Source organism: Phalangium opilio, unplaced genomic scaffold (genome assembly GCF_054372755.1).
Source record: "Phalangium opilio isolate 3A_F unplaced genomic scaffold, DU_Popi_V2 ptg000009l_1, whole genome shotgun sequence".
NCBI classification, from domain to species: Eukaryota; Metazoa; Arthropoda; class Arachnida; order Opiliones; family Phalangiidae; genus Phalangium; species Phalangium opilio.
Window position 1 is genome coordinate 13,014,503 of NW_028324146.1, and position 12,898 is coordinate 13,027,400.

Sequence of the window (12,898 nt, forward strand, 5' to 3'; positions counted from 1 at the left end):
TTCCAAGTACTGACTGCGCTCGACGCTGCTTATTTTCGGTGATCGGACGATAACCGGTGTTTTCAGCTTGATATGGCCGTTGCCGAGAGTGCTATTTAATAATTTGAATTTAATTAACCTTCATCTTTATAAAAAATAACAAATAGAAGATATGTTTGCTTTTTTCATATCTGATGGAATTTAAAAGAGGAAACAAAAGTGAAAAAGCCGACGGCACGCAGAGTTTCCAAGTACTGACTGCGCTCGACGCTGCTTAACTGCGGTGATCGGACGAGAACCGGTGTTTTCAGTGTGATATGGTCGTTGCCGAGAGTGCTAGATAATAATTCGAATTTAAATTAAGTGAGACAAATTATCCTTCATCTTTTTAAAACAATAACAAAAAGAAAATATGTTTGCTTTTTTCATATCTATTGGAATTTAAAAGAGGAAAAAAAAGTGAAAAAGCCAACGGCACGCAGTGTTCCTAAGTTGTCTCCCTCCCAAGTACTGACTGCGCTCGACGCTTCTTAACTTCGGTGATCGGACGAGAACCGGTGTTTTCAGCGTGATATGGCCGTTGCCGAGAGTGCTAATTAATAATTTGAATTTAATTAACCTTTATCTTTATAAAACAATAACAAAAAGAAGATATGTTTGCTTTTTTCATATCTGATGGAATTTAAAAGAGGAAACATAAGTGAAAAAGCCAACGCCACGCAGAGTTTCCAAGTACTGACTGCGCTCGACGGTGCTTATTTTCGGTGATCGGACGAGAACCGGTGTTTTCAGCTTGATATGGCCGTTGCCGAGAGACCTATTTAATAATTTGAATTTAATTAACCTTCATCTTTAGAAAACAATAACAAAAAGAAGATATGTTTGCTTTTTTCATATCTGATGGAATTTAAAAGAGGAAACAAAAGTGAAAAAGCCAACGGCACACAGTGTTCCTAAGTGGTCTCCCTCCCAAGTACTGACTGCGCTCGACGCTGCTTAACTGCGGTGATCGGACGAGAACCGGTGTTTTAAGCGTGATATGGCCGTTGCCGAGAGTGCTAGATAATAGTTCGAATTTAAATTAAGTGAGACAAATTATCTTTCATCTTTTTAAAACAATAACAAAAAGAAAATATGTTTGCTTTTTTCATATCTATTGGAATTTAAATGAGGAAAAAAAAGTGAAAAAGACAACGGCACGCAGTGTTCCTAAGTGGTCTCCCTCCCAAGTACTGACTGCGCTCGGCGCTGCTTAACTGCGGTGATCGGACGAGAACCGGTGTTTTCAGCGTGATATGGCCGTTGCCGAGGGTGCTAGATAATAATTCGAATTTAAATTAAGTGAGACAAATTAACCATCTTTTTAAAACAATAACAAAAAGAAAATATGTTTGCTTTTTTCATATCTATTGCAATTTAAAAGAGGAAAAAAAAGTGAAAAAGCCAACGGCACGCAGTGTTCCTAAGTGGTCTCCCTCCCAAGTACTGACTGCGCTCGACGCTTCTTAACTTCGGTGATCGGACGAGAACCGGTGTTTTCAGCGTGATATGGCCGTTGCCGAGAGTGCTAGATAATAATTCGAATTTAAATTAAGTGAGACAAATTAACCATCATCTTTTTAAAACAATAACAAAAAGAAAATATGTTTGCTTTTTTCATATCTATTGGAATTTAAAAGAGGAAAAAAAGTGAAAAAGCCAACGGCACGCAGTGTTCCTAAGTGGTCTCCCACCCAAGTACTGACTGCGCTCGACGCTTCTTAACTTCGGTGATCGGACGAGAACCGGTGTTTTCAGCGTGATATGGCCGTTGCCGAGAGTGCTAATTAATAATTTGAATTTAATTAACCTTCATCTTTATAAAACAATAACAAAAAGAAGATATGTTTGCTTTTTTCATATCTGGTGGAATTTGAAAGAGGTAACAAAAGTTAAAAAGCAAACGGCACGCAGTATTCCCAAGTACTGTATGCGCTCGACGCTGCTTAACTTCGGTAATCGGACGAGAACCGGTGTTTTCAGCGTGATATGGCCGTTGCCGAGAGTTTTATTTAATAATTCGAATTTAAATTAAGTGAGACAAATTAACCCTCATCATTTTAAAACAATAACAAAAAGAAAACATGGTGGCTTTTTTCATATCTATTGGAATTTAAAAGAGGAAAAAAAAGTGAAAAAGCCAACGGCACGCAGTGTTCCTAAGTGGTCTCCCTCCCAAGTACTGACTGCGCTCGACGCTGCTTAACTTCGGTGATCCGACGAGAACCGGTGTTTTCAGCGTGATATGGCCGTTTCCGACAGTGCTAGATAATAATTCGAATTTAAATTAAGTGAGACAAATTGACCTTCATCTTTTTAAAACAATAACAAAAAGAAAATATGTTTGCTTTTTTCATATCTATTGGAATCTAAAAGAGGAAAAAAAGTGAAAAAGCCAACGGCACGCAGTGTTCCTAAGTGGTCTCCCTCCCACGTACTGACTGCGATCGACGCTGCTTAACTTCGGTTATCGGACGAGAACCGGTGTATTCAGCGTGATATGGCCGTTGCCGAGAGTGCTAGTTAATAATTTGAATTTAATTTACTTTCATCTTTATAAAACAATAACATAAAGAAGTTATGTTTGCTTTTTGCATATCTATTGGAATTTAAAAGAGGAAAAAAAAAGTGAAAAAGCCAACGGCACGCAGTGTTCCTAAGTGGTCTCCCTCCCAAGTACTGTATGCGCTCGACGCTGCTTTACTTCGGTGATCGGACGTGAACCGGTGTTTTCAGCGTGATGTGGCCGTTGCCGAGGGTGCTAGTTAATAATTCGAATTTAAATTAAGTGAGACAAATTAACCTTCATCATTTTAAAACAATAACAAAAAGAAAACATGTTTGCTTTTTTCATATCTATTAAAATTTAAAAGAGGAAAAAAAAGTGAAAAAGCCAACGGAACGCAGTGTTCCTAAGTGTTCTCCCTCCCAAGTAGTGACTGCGCTCGACGCTGCTTAACTTCGGTTATCGGACGAGAGCCGGTGTATTCAGCGTGATATGGCCGTTGCCGAGAGTGCTAGTTAATAATTTGAATTTAATTAGCTTTCATCTTTATAAAACAATATCATAATGAAGATATGTTTGCTTTTTTCATATCTGGTGGAATTTGAAAGAGGAAACAAAAGTTAAAAAGCAAACGGCACACAGTATTCCCAAGTACTGTATGCGCTCGACGCTGCTTAACTTCGGTAATCGGACGAGAACCGGTGTTTTCAGCGTGATATGGCCGTTGCCGAGAGTTTTATTTAATAATTCGAATTTAAATTAAGTGAGACAAATTAACCTTCATCATTTTAAAACAATAACAAAAAGAAAACATGTTGGCTTTTTTCATATCTATTGGAATTTAAAAGAGGAAAAAAAAGTGAAAAAGCCAACGGCACGCAGTGTTCCTAAGTGGTCTCCCTCCCAAGTACTGACTGCGCTCGACGCTGATTAACTTCGGTGATCCGACGAGAACCGGTGTTTTCAGCGTGATATGGCCGTTGCCGAGAGTGTTAGATAATAATTCGAATTTAAATTAAGTGAGACAAATTGACCTTCATCTTTTTAAAACAATAACGAAAAGAAAATATGTTTGCTTTTTTCATATCTATAGGAATTTAAAAGAGGAAAAAAAAAGTGAAAAAGCCAACGGCACGCAGTGTTCCTAAGTGGTCTCCCTCCCAAGTACTGACTGCGCTCGACGCTGCTTAACTTCGGTTATCGGACGAGAACCGGTGTTTTCAGCGTGATATGGCCGTTGCCGAGAGTGCTATTTAATAATTCGAATTTAATTAACCTTCATCTTTATAAAACAATAACAAAAAGAAGATAAGTTTGCTTTTTTCATATCTGATGGAATTTAAAAGAGGAAACAAAAGTGAAAAAGCCAACGGCACACAGAGTTTCTAAGTACTGACTGCGCTCGACGCTGCTTAACTTCGGTGATCGGACGGTAACCGGTGTTTTCAGCTTGATATAGCCGTTGCCGAGAGTGCTAGATAATAATTCGAATTTAAATGAAGTGAGACAAATTGACCTTCATCTTTTTAAAACAATAACAAAAAGAAAATTTGTTTGCTTTTTTCATATCTATAGGAATTTAAAAGAGGAAAGAAAAGTGAAAAAGCCAACGGCACGCAGTGTTCCTAAGTGGTCTCCCTCCCAAGTACTGACTGCGCTCGACGCTGCTTAACTTCGGTGATCCGACGAGAACCGGTGTTTTCAGCGTGATATAGCCGTTGCCGAGAGTGCTAGATAATAATTCGAATTTAAATTAAGTGAGACAAATTGACCATCTTTTTAAAACAATAACAAAAAGAAAATATGTTTGCTTTTTTCATATCTATAGGAATTTAAAAGAGGAAAAAAAAGTGAAAAAGCCAACGGCACGCAGTGTTCCTAAGTGGTCTCCCTCCCAAGTACTGACTGCGCTCGACGCTGCTTAACTTCGGTGATCGGACGAGAACCGGTGTTTTCAGCGTGATATGGCCGTTGCCGAGAATGCTAGATAATAATTCGAATTTAAATTAAGTGAGACAAATTAACCTTCATCTTTTTAAAACAATAACAAAAAGAAAATATGTTTGCTTTTTTCATATCTATTGCAATTTAAAAGAGGAAAAAAAAGTGAAAAAGCCAACGGCACGCAGTGTTCCTAAGTGGTCTCCCTCCCAAGTACTGACTGCGCTCGACGCTTCTTAACTTCGGTGATCGGACGAGAACCGGTGTTTTCAGCGTGATATGGCCGTTGCCGAGAGTGCTAGATAATAATTCGAATTTAAATTAAGTGAGACAAATTAACCATCATCTTTTTAAAACAATAACAAAAAGAAAATATGTTTGCTTTTTTCATATCTATTGGAATTTAAAAGAGGAAAAAAAGTGAAAAAGCCAACGGCACGCAGTGTTCCTAAGTGGTCTCCCACCCAAGTACTGACTGCGCTCGACGCTTCTTAACTTCGGTGATCGGACGAGAACCGGTGTTTTCAGCGTGATATGGCCGTTGCCGAGAGTGCTATTTAATAATTCGAATTTAATTAACCTTCATCTTTATAAAACAATAACAAAAAGAAGATAAGTTTGCTTTTTTCATATCTGATGGAATTTAAAAGAGGAAACAAAAGTGAAAAAGCCAACGGCACACAGAGTTTCTAAGTACTGACTGCGCTCGACGCTGCTTAACTTCGGTGATCGGACGGTAACCGGTGTTTTCAGCTTGATATAGCCGTTGCCGAGAGTGCTAGATAATAATTCGAATTTAAATGAAGTGAGACAAATTGACCTTCATCTTTTTAAAACAATAACAAAAAGAAAATTTGTTTGCTTTTTTCATATCTATAGGAATTTAAAAGAGGAAAGAAAAGTGAAAAAGCCAACGGCACGCAGTGTTCCTAAGTGGTCTCCCTCCCAAGTACTGACTGCGCTCGACGCTGCTTAACTTCGGTGATCCGACGAGAACCGGTGTTTTCAGCGTGATATAGCCGTTGCCGAGAGTGCTAGATAATAATTCGAATTTAAATTAAGTGAGACAAATTGACCATCTTTTTAAAACAATAACAAAAAGAAAATATGTTTGCTTTTTTCATATCTATAGGAATTTAAAAGAGGAAAAAAAAGTGAAAAAGCCAACGGCACGCAGTGTTCCTAAGTGGTCTCCCTCCCAAGTACTGACTGCGCTCGACGCTGCTTAACTTCGGTGATCGGACGAGAACCGGTGTTTTCAGCGTGATATGGCCGTTGCCGAGAATGCTAGATAATAATTCGAATTTAAATTAAGTGAGACAAATTAACCTTCATCTTTTTAAAACAATAACAAAAAGAAAATATGTTTGCTTTTTTCATATCTATTGCAATTTAAAAGAGGAAAAAAAAGTGAAAAAGCCAACGGCACGCAGTGTTCCTAAGTGGTCTCCCTCCCAAGTACTGACTGCGCTCGACGCTTCTTAACTTCGGTGATCGGACGAGAACCGGTGTTTTCAGCGTGATATGGCCGTTGCCGAGAGTGCTAGATAATAATTCGAATTTAAATTAAGTGAGACAAATTAACCATCATCTTTTTAAAACAATAACAAAAAGAAAATATGTTTGCTTTTTTCATATCTATTGGAATTTAAAAGAGGAAAAAAAGTGAAAAAGCCAACGGCACGCAGTGTTCCTAAGTGGTCTCCCACCCAAGTACTGACTGCGCTCGACGCTTCTTAACTTCGGTGATCGGACGAGAACCGGTGTTTTCAGCGTGATATGGCCGTTGCCGAGAGTGCTAATTAATAATTTGAATTTAATTAACCTTCATCTTTATAAAACAATAACAAAAAGAAGATATGTTTGCTTTTTTCATATCTGATGGAATTTAAAAGAGGAAACATAAGTGAAAAAGCCAACGGCACGCAGAGTTTCCAAGTACTGACTGCGCTCGACGCTGCTTATTTTCGGTGATCGGACGATAACCGGTGTTTTCAGCTTGATATGGCCGTTGCCGAGAGTGCTATTTAATAATTTGAATTTAATTAACCTTCATCTTTATAAAAAATAACAAATAGAAGATATGTTTGCTTTTTTCATATCTGATGGAATTTAAAAGAGGAAACAAAAGTGAAAAAGCCGACGGCACGCAGAGTTTCCAAGTACTGACTGCGCTCGACGCTGCTTAACTGCGGTGATCGGACGAGAACCGGTGTTTTCAGTGTGATATGGTCGTTGCCGAGAGTGCTAGATAATAATTCGAATTTAAATTAAGTGAGACAAATTATCCTTCATCTTTTTAAAACAATAACAAAAAGAAAATATGTTTGCTTTTTTCATATCTATTGGAATTTAAAAGAGGAAAAAAAAGTGAAAAAGCCAACGGCACGCAGTGTTCCTAAGTTGTCTCCCTCCCAAGTACTGACTGCGCTCGACGCTTCTTAACTTCGGTGATCGGACGAGAACCGGTGTTTTCAGCGTGATATGGCCGTTGCCGAGAGTGCTAATTAATAATTTGAATTTAATTAACCTTTATCTTTATAAAACAATAACAAAAAGAAGATATGTTTGCTTTTTTCATATCTGATGGAATTTAAAAGAGGAAACATAAGTGAAAAAGCCAACGCCACGCAGAGTTTCCAAGTACTGACTGCGCTCGACGGTGCTTATTTTCGGTGATCGGACGAGAACCGGTGTTTTCAGCTTGATATGGCCGTTGCCGAGAGACCTATTTAATAATTTGAATTTAATTAACCTTCATCTTTAGAAAACAATAACAAAAAGAAGATATGTTTGCTTTTTTCATATCTGATGGAATTTAAAAGAGGAAACAAAAGTGAAAAAGCCAACGGCACACAGTGTTCCTAAGTGGTCTCCCTCCCAAGTACTGACTGCGCTCGACGCTGCTTAACTGCGGTGATCGGACGAGAACCGGTGTTTTAAGCGTGATATGGCCGTTGCCGAGAGTGCTAGATAATAGTTCGAATTTAAATTAAGTGAGACAAATTATCTTTCATCTTTTTAAAACAATAACAAAAAGAAAATATGTTTGCTTTTTTCATATCTATTGGAATTTAAATGAGGAAAAAAAAGTGAAAAAGACAACGGCACGCAGTGTTCCTAAGTGGTCTCCCTCCCAAGTACTGACTGCGCTCGGCGCTGCTTAACTGCGGTGATCGGACGAGAACCGGTGTTTTCAGCGTGATATGGCCGTTGCCGAGGGTGCTAGATAATAATTCGAATTTAAATTAAGTGAGACAAATTAACCATCTTTTTAAAACAATAACAAAAAGAAAATATGTTTGCTTTTTTCATATCTATTGGAATTTAAAAGAGGAAAAAAAGTGAAAAAGCCAACGGCACGCAGTGTTCCTAAGTGTACTCCCTCCCAAGTACTGACTGCGCTCGACGGTGCTTAACTTCGGCGATCGGACGAGAACCAGTGTCAATTTTTTTTTCGTCTTTTAAATTTTAATAGATATGAAAAAAGCATTTCCCTCTTTAAAATTCCATCAGATATAAAAAAAGCAAACATATGTTCTTTTTCTTATTGTTTTATAAAGATGAAAGTTAATTAAATTCAAATTATTAACTAGCACTCTCGGCAACGGCCATATCACGCTGAATACACCGGTACTCGTCCGATAACCGAAGTTAAGCAGCATCGAGCACAGTCACTACTTGGGAGGGAAACCACTTAGGTACACTGCGTGCCGTTGGCTTTTTCACTTTTTTTTCCTCTTTTAAATTCCAATAGATTTGAAAAAAGCAAACTTATTTTCTTTTTGTTATTGTTTTAAAAAGATGATGGTTAATTTGTCTCACTTAATTTAAATTCGAATTATTACCTAGCACTCTCGGCAACGGCCATATCACGCTGAATAAACCGGTTCTCGTCCGATAACCGAAGTTAAGCAGCGTCGAGCGCAGTCAGTACTAGGGAGGGAGACAACTTAGGAACACTGCGTGCCGTTGGCTTTTTCACTTTTGTTTCCTCTTTCAAATTCCACCAAATATGAAAAAAGCAAACATATCTTCTTTTTGTTATTGTTTTATAAAGATGAAAGTTAATTAAATTAAAATTATTAACTAGCACTCTCGGCAACGGCCATATCACGCTGAATACACCGGTTCTCGTCCGATAGCCGAAGTTAAGCAGCGTCGAGCGCAGTCACTACTTGGGAGGGAGACCACTTAGGAACACTGCGTGCCGTTGGCTTTTTCACTTTTTTTTCCTCTTTTAAATTCCTATAGATATGAAAAAAGCAAACATATTTTCTTTTTGTTATTGTTTTAAAAAGATGAAGGTCAATTTGTCTCACTTAATTTAAGTTCGAATTATTATCTAGCACTCTCGGCAACGGCCATATCACGCTGAAAACACCGGTTCTCGTCGGATCACCGAAGTTAAGCAGCGTCGAGCGCAGTCAGTACTTGGGAGGGAGACCACTTAGGAACACTGCGAGCCGTTGGTTTTTTCACTTTTTTTTCCTCTTTTAAATTTTAATAGATATGAAAAAAGCAAACATGTTTTTTTTGTTATTGTTTTAAAAAGAAGAAGGTCAAATTGTCTCACTTAATTGAAATTCGAATTATTATCTAGCACTCTAGGCAACGGCCATATCACGCTGAGAACACCGGTTCTCGTCCGATCACCGAAGTTAAGCAGCGTCGAGCGCATACAGTACTTGGGAATACTGCGTGCCGTTGGCTTTTTTACTTTTGCTTCCTCTTTCAAATTCCACCAAATATGAAAAAAGCAAACATATCTTCTTTTTGTTATTGTTTTATAAAGATGAAAGTTAATTTAATTCAAATTATTAACTAGCACTCTCGGCAACGGCCATAACACGCTGAATACACCGGTACTCGTCCGATAACCGAAGTTAAGCAGCATCGAGCACAGTCACTACTTGGGAGGGAAACCACTTAGGTACACTGCGTGCCGTTGGCTTTTTCACTTTTTTTTCCTCTTTTAAATTCCAATAGATTTGAAAAAAGCAAACTTATTTTCTTTTTGTTATTGTTTTAAAAAGATGATGGTTAATTTGTCTCACTTAATTTAAATTCGAATTATTACCTAGCACTCTCGGCAACGGCCATATCACGCTGAATAAACCGGTTCTCGTCCGATAACCGAAGTTAAGCAGCGTCGAGCGCAGTCAGTACTAGGGAGGGAGACAACTTAGGAACACTGCGTGCCGTTGGCTTTTTCACTTTTTTTTCCTCTTTCAAATTCCACCAAATATGAAAAAAGCAAACATATCTTCTTTTTGTTATTGTTTTATAAAGATGAAAGTTAATTAAATTAAAATTATTAACTAGCACTCTCGGCAACGGCCATATCACGCTGAATACACCGGTTCTCGTCCGATAACCGAAGTTAAGCAGCGTCGAGCACAGTCACTACTTGGGAGGGAGACCACTTAGGAACACTGCGTGCCGTTGGCTTTTTCACTTTTTTTCCCTCTTTTAAATTTTAATAGATATGAAAAAAGCAAACATGTTTTCATTTTGTTATTGTTTTAAAATGATGAAGATTAATTTGTCTCACTTAATTTAAATTCGAATTATTAACTAGCACTCTCGGCAACGGCTACATCACGCTGAATACACCGGTTCTCGTCCGATAACCGAAGTTAAGCAGCGTCGAGCACAGTCACTGCTTGGGAGGGAGACCACTTAGGAACACTGCGTGCCGTTGGCTTTTTCACTTTTTTTCCCTCTTTTAAATTTTAATAGATATGAAAAAAGCAAACATGTTTTCATTTTGTTATTGTTTTAAAATGATGAAGGTTAATTTGTCTCACTTAATTTAAATTCGAATTATTAACTAGCATTCTCGGCAACGACCATATCACGCTGAATACAGCGGTTCTCGTCCGATCACCGAAGTTAAGCAGCGTCGAGCGCAGTCAGTACTAGGGAGGGAGACAACTTAGGAACACTGCGTGCCGTTGGCTTTTTCACTTTTTTTCCTCTTTTAAATTCCTATAGATATGAAAAAAGCAAACATGTTTTCATTTTGTTATTGTTTTAAAATGATGAAGGTTAATTTGTCTCACTTAATTTAAATTCGAATTATTAACTAGCACTCTCGGCAACGGCCAAATCACGCTGAGAACACCGGTTCTCGTCCGATCGCCGACGTTAGCAGCGTCGAGCGCAGTCAGTACTTGGGAATACTGCGTGTCGTTGGTTTTTCACTTTTGTTTCCTATTTCAAATTCCACCAAATATGAAAAAAGCAAACATATCTTCTTTTTGTTATTGTTTTATAAAGATGAAAGTTAATTAAATTAAAATTATTTACTAGCACTCTCGGCAACGGCCATATCACGCTGAATACACCGGTTCTCGTCCGATAACCGAAGTTAAGCAGCGTCGAGCGCAGTCACTACTTCGGAGGGAGACCACTTAGGAACACTGCGTGCCGTTGGCTTTTTCACTTTTTTTTCCTCTTTTAAATTTTAATAGATATGAAAAAAAGCAAACATGTTTTTTTTGTTATTGTTTAAAAATGATGAAGGTTAATTTGTCTGACTTAATTTAAATTCGAATTATTAACTAGCACTCTCGGCAACGGCCATATCACGCTGAATACACCGGTTCTCGTCCGATAACCGAAGTTAAGCAGCGTCGAGCGCATACAGTACTTGGGAATACTGCGTGCCGTTGGATTTTTCACTTTTGTTTCCTCTTTCAAACTCCACCAAATATGAAAAAAGCAAACATATCTTCTTTTTGTTATTGTTTTATAAAGATGAAAGTTAATTAAATTAAAATTATTAACTAGCACTCTCGGCAACGGCCATATCACGCTGAATACACCGGTTCTCGTCCGATAGCCGAAGTTAAGCAGCGTCGAGCGCAGTCACTACTTGGGAGGGAGACCACTTAGGAACACTGCGTGCCGTTGGCTTTTTCACTTTTTTTTCCTCTTTTAAATTTTAATAGATATGAAAAAAGCAAACATGCTTTCATTTTGTTATTTTTTTAAATTGATGAAGGTTAATTTGTCTCACTTAATTTAAATTCGAATTATTAACTAGCACTCTCGGCAACGACCATATCACGCTGAATACACCGGTTCTCGTCCGTTCACCGAAGTTAAGCAGCGTCGAGCGCAGTCAGTACTTGGGAGGGAGACCACTTAGGAACACTGCGAGCCGTTGGTTTTTTCACTTTTTTTTCCTCTTTTAAATTTTAATAGATATGAAAAAAGCAAACATGTTTTTTTTTGTTATTGTTTTAAAAAGATGAAGGTCAAATTGTCTCACTTAATTGAAATTCGAATTATTATCTAGCACTCTAGGCAACGGCCATATCACGCTGAGAACACCGGTTCTCGTCCGATCACCGAAGTTAAGCAGCGTCGAGCGCATACAGTACTTGGGAATACTGCGTGCCGTTGGCTTTTTTACTTTTGCTTCCTCTTTCAAATTCCACCAAATATGAAAAAAGCAAACATATCTTCTTTTTGTTATTGTGTTATAAAGATGAAAGTTAATTTAATTCAAATTATTAACTAGCACTCTCGGCAACGGCCATAACACGCTGAATACACCGGTTCTCGTCCGATAACCGAAGTTAAGAAGCGTCGAGCGCAGTCAGTACTTGGGAGGGAGACCACTTAGGAACACTGCGTGCCGTTGGCTTTTTCACTTTTTTTTCCTCTTTTAAATTTTAATAGATATGAAAATAGCAAACATGTTTTCTTTTTGTTATTGTTTTAAAAAGATGAAGGTTAATTTATCTCACTTAATTTAAATTCGAATTATTATCTAGCACTATCGGCAACGGCCATATCAAGCTGAGAACACCGGTTCTCGTCCGATCGCCGACGTTAGCAGCGTCGAGCGCAGTCAGTACTTAAGAATACTGCGTGCCGTTGGTTTTTCACTTTTGTTTCCTCTTTAAAATTCCACCCGATTTGAAAAAAGCACACATATCTTCATTTTGTTATTGTTTTATAAAGATGAAAGTTAATTAAATTCAAATTATTAACTAGCACTCTCGGAAACGGCCATATCACGCTGAATACACCGGTTCTCGTCCGATAACCGAAGTTAAGCAGCGTCGAGCGCAGTCACTACTTGGGAGGGAGACCACTTAGGAACACTGCGTGCCGTTGGCTTTTTCACTTTTTTTTCCTCTTTTAAATTCCCATGGATTTAAAAAAAGCAAACTTATTTTCTTTTTGTTATTGTTTTAAAAAGATGAAGGTTAATTTGTCTCACTTAATTTAAATTCGAATTATTACCTAGGACTCTCGGCAACGGCCATATCACGCTGAATACACCGGTTCTCGTCCGATAACCGAAGTTTAGCAGCGTCGAGCGCATACAGTACTTGGGAATACTGCGTGCTGTTGGCTTTTTCACTTTTGTTTCCTATTTCAAATTCCACCAAATATGAAAAAAGCAAACATATC

At 38.2% G+C, this 12,898-nt stretch overlaps 13 non-coding genes and 24 pseudogenes across 13 annotated transcripts; 15 read left to right on the top strand and 22 right to left on the bottom strand.

Moving 5' to 3' along the window:
- Positions 1-445: 445 nt before the first annotated feature.
- LOC149715164 (5S ribosomal RNA) lies at positions 446-564 on the bottom strand (annotated as a pseudogene).
- A 347-nt stretch (positions 565-911) lies between these two features.
- On the bottom strand, positions 912-1,030 carry LOC149715165 (5S ribosomal RNA; annotated as a pseudogene).
- A 137-nt stretch (positions 1,031-1,167) lies between these two features.
- Positions 1,168-1,286, bottom strand: LOC149715166 (5S ribosomal RNA). Its single transcript, XR_016371747.1, has one exon. It is a non-coding gene; the product is annotated as a 5S ribosomal RNA (ribosomal RNA).
- Positions 1,287-1,420: 134 nt separating this feature from the next.
- On the bottom strand, positions 1,421-1,539 carry LOC149715167 (5S ribosomal RNA). The gene has a single exon (XR_016374256.1). It is a non-coding gene; the product is annotated as a 5S ribosomal RNA (ribosomal RNA).
- Positions 1,540-1,675: 136 nt separating this feature from the next.
- Positions 1,676-1,794, bottom strand: LOC149715168 (5S ribosomal RNA). Its single transcript, XR_016373587.1, has one exon. It is a non-coding gene; the product is annotated as a 5S ribosomal RNA (ribosomal RNA).
- A 362-nt stretch (positions 1,795-2,156) lies between these two features.
- LOC149715169 (5S ribosomal RNA) lies at positions 2,157-2,275 on the bottom strand (annotated as a pseudogene).
- Positions 2,276-2,411: 136 nt separating this feature from the next.
- LOC149715170 (5S ribosomal RNA) lies at positions 2,412-2,530 on the bottom strand (annotated as a pseudogene).
- Positions 2,531-2,653: 123 nt separating this feature from the next.
- Positions 2,654-2,772, bottom strand: LOC149715171 (5S ribosomal RNA; annotated as a pseudogene).
- A 137-nt stretch (positions 2,773-2,909) lies between these two features.
- On the bottom strand, positions 2,910-3,028 carry LOC149715172 (5S ribosomal RNA; annotated as a pseudogene).
- A 362-nt stretch (positions 3,029-3,390) lies between these two features.
- Positions 3,391-3,509, bottom strand: LOC149715173 (5S ribosomal RNA; annotated as a pseudogene).
- A 138-nt stretch (positions 3,510-3,647) lies between these two features.
- On the bottom strand, positions 3,648-3,766 carry LOC149715174 (5S ribosomal RNA). The gene has a single exon (XR_016374221.1). It is a non-coding gene; the product is annotated as a 5S ribosomal RNA (ribosomal RNA).
- A 362-nt stretch (positions 3,767-4,128) lies between these two features.
- On the bottom strand, positions 4,129-4,247 carry LOC149715175 (5S ribosomal RNA). Its single transcript, XR_016374244.1, has one exon. It is a non-coding gene; the product is annotated as a 5S ribosomal RNA (ribosomal RNA).
- Positions 4,248-4,381: 134 nt separating this feature from the next.
- LOC149715176 (5S ribosomal RNA) lies at positions 4,382-4,500 on the bottom strand. Its single transcript, XR_016371753.1, has one exon. It is a non-coding gene; the product is annotated as a 5S ribosomal RNA (ribosomal RNA).
- Positions 4,501-4,637: 137 nt separating this feature from the next.
- Positions 4,638-4,756, bottom strand: LOC149715177 (5S ribosomal RNA). The gene has a single exon (XR_016374257.1). It is a non-coding gene; the product is annotated as a 5S ribosomal RNA (ribosomal RNA).
- Positions 4,757-4,892: 136 nt separating this feature from the next.
- LOC149715178 (5S ribosomal RNA) lies at positions 4,893-5,011 on the bottom strand. The gene has a single exon (XR_016373610.1). It is a non-coding gene; the product is annotated as a 5S ribosomal RNA (ribosomal RNA).
- A 362-nt stretch (positions 5,012-5,373) lies between these two features.
- On the bottom strand, positions 5,374-5,492 carry LOC149715179 (5S ribosomal RNA). Its single transcript, XR_016374245.1, has one exon. It is a non-coding gene; the product is annotated as a 5S ribosomal RNA (ribosomal RNA).
- A 134-nt stretch (positions 5,493-5,626) lies between these two features.
- LOC149715180 (5S ribosomal RNA) lies at positions 5,627-5,745 on the bottom strand. The gene has a single exon (XR_016371755.1). It is a non-coding gene; the product is annotated as a 5S ribosomal RNA (ribosomal RNA).
- Positions 5,746-5,882: 137 nt separating this feature from the next.
- Positions 5,883-6,001, bottom strand: LOC149715181 (5S ribosomal RNA). Its single transcript, XR_016374259.1, has one exon. It is a non-coding gene; the product is annotated as a 5S ribosomal RNA (ribosomal RNA).
- A 136-nt stretch (positions 6,002-6,137) lies between these two features.
- LOC149715182 (5S ribosomal RNA) lies at positions 6,138-6,256 on the bottom strand. Its single transcript, XR_016373614.1, has one exon. It is a non-coding gene; the product is annotated as a 5S ribosomal RNA (ribosomal RNA).
- A 586-nt stretch (positions 6,257-6,842) lies between these two features.
- On the bottom strand, positions 6,843-6,961 carry LOC149715183 (5S ribosomal RNA; annotated as a pseudogene).
- Positions 6,962-7,308: 347 nt separating this feature from the next.
- LOC149715184 (5S ribosomal RNA) lies at positions 7,309-7,427 on the bottom strand (annotated as a pseudogene).
- Positions 7,428-7,564: 137 nt separating this feature from the next.
- Positions 7,565-7,683, bottom strand: LOC149715185 (5S ribosomal RNA). Its single transcript, XR_016371761.1, has one exon. It is a non-coding gene; the product is annotated as a 5S ribosomal RNA (ribosomal RNA).
- Positions 7,684-8,068: 385 nt separating this feature from the next.
- Positions 8,069-8,187, top strand: LOC149715186 (5S ribosomal RNA; annotated as a pseudogene).
- A 137-nt stretch (positions 8,188-8,324) lies between these two features.
- Positions 8,325-8,443, top strand: LOC149715187 (5S ribosomal RNA; annotated as a pseudogene).
- Positions 8,444-8,565: 122 nt separating this feature from the next.
- LOC149715188 (5S ribosomal RNA) lies at positions 8,566-8,684 on the top strand (annotated as a pseudogene).
- Positions 8,685-8,821: 137 nt separating this feature from the next.
- LOC149715189 (5S ribosomal RNA) lies at positions 8,822-8,940 on the top strand (annotated as a pseudogene).
- Positions 8,941-9,075: 135 nt separating this feature from the next.
- Positions 9,076-9,178, top strand: LOC149715190 (5S ribosomal RNA; annotated as a pseudogene).
- Positions 9,179-9,556: 378 nt separating this feature from the next.
- Positions 9,557-9,675, top strand: LOC149715191 (5S ribosomal RNA; annotated as a pseudogene).
- Positions 9,676-9,797: 122 nt separating this feature from the next.
- On the top strand, positions 9,798-9,916 carry LOC149715192 (5S ribosomal RNA; annotated as a pseudogene).
- A 137-nt stretch (positions 9,917-10,053) lies between these two features.
- On the top strand, positions 10,054-10,172 carry LOC149715193 (5S ribosomal RNA; annotated as a pseudogene).
- A 137-nt stretch (positions 10,173-10,309) lies between these two features.
- Positions 10,310-10,428, top strand: LOC149715194 (5S ribosomal RNA; annotated as a pseudogene).
- A 359-nt stretch (positions 10,429-10,787) lies between these two features.
- Positions 10,788-10,906, top strand: LOC149715195 (5S ribosomal RNA; annotated as a pseudogene).
- Positions 10,907-11,267: 361 nt separating this feature from the next.
- LOC149715196 (5S ribosomal RNA) lies at positions 11,268-11,386 on the top strand (annotated as a pseudogene).
- A 137-nt stretch (positions 11,387-11,523) lies between these two features.
- Positions 11,524-11,642, top strand: LOC149715197 (5S ribosomal RNA; annotated as a pseudogene).
- A 136-nt stretch (positions 11,643-11,778) lies between these two features.
- LOC149715198 (5S ribosomal RNA) lies at positions 11,779-11,881 on the top strand (annotated as a pseudogene).
- Positions 11,882-12,003: 122 nt separating this feature from the next.
- Positions 12,004-12,122, top strand: LOC149715199 (5S ribosomal RNA; annotated as a pseudogene).
- A 360-nt stretch (positions 12,123-12,482) lies between these two features.
- LOC149715200 (5S ribosomal RNA) lies at positions 12,483-12,601 on the top strand (annotated as a pseudogene).
- The last annotated feature ends 297 nt before the right edge of the window (positions 12,602-12,898 follow it).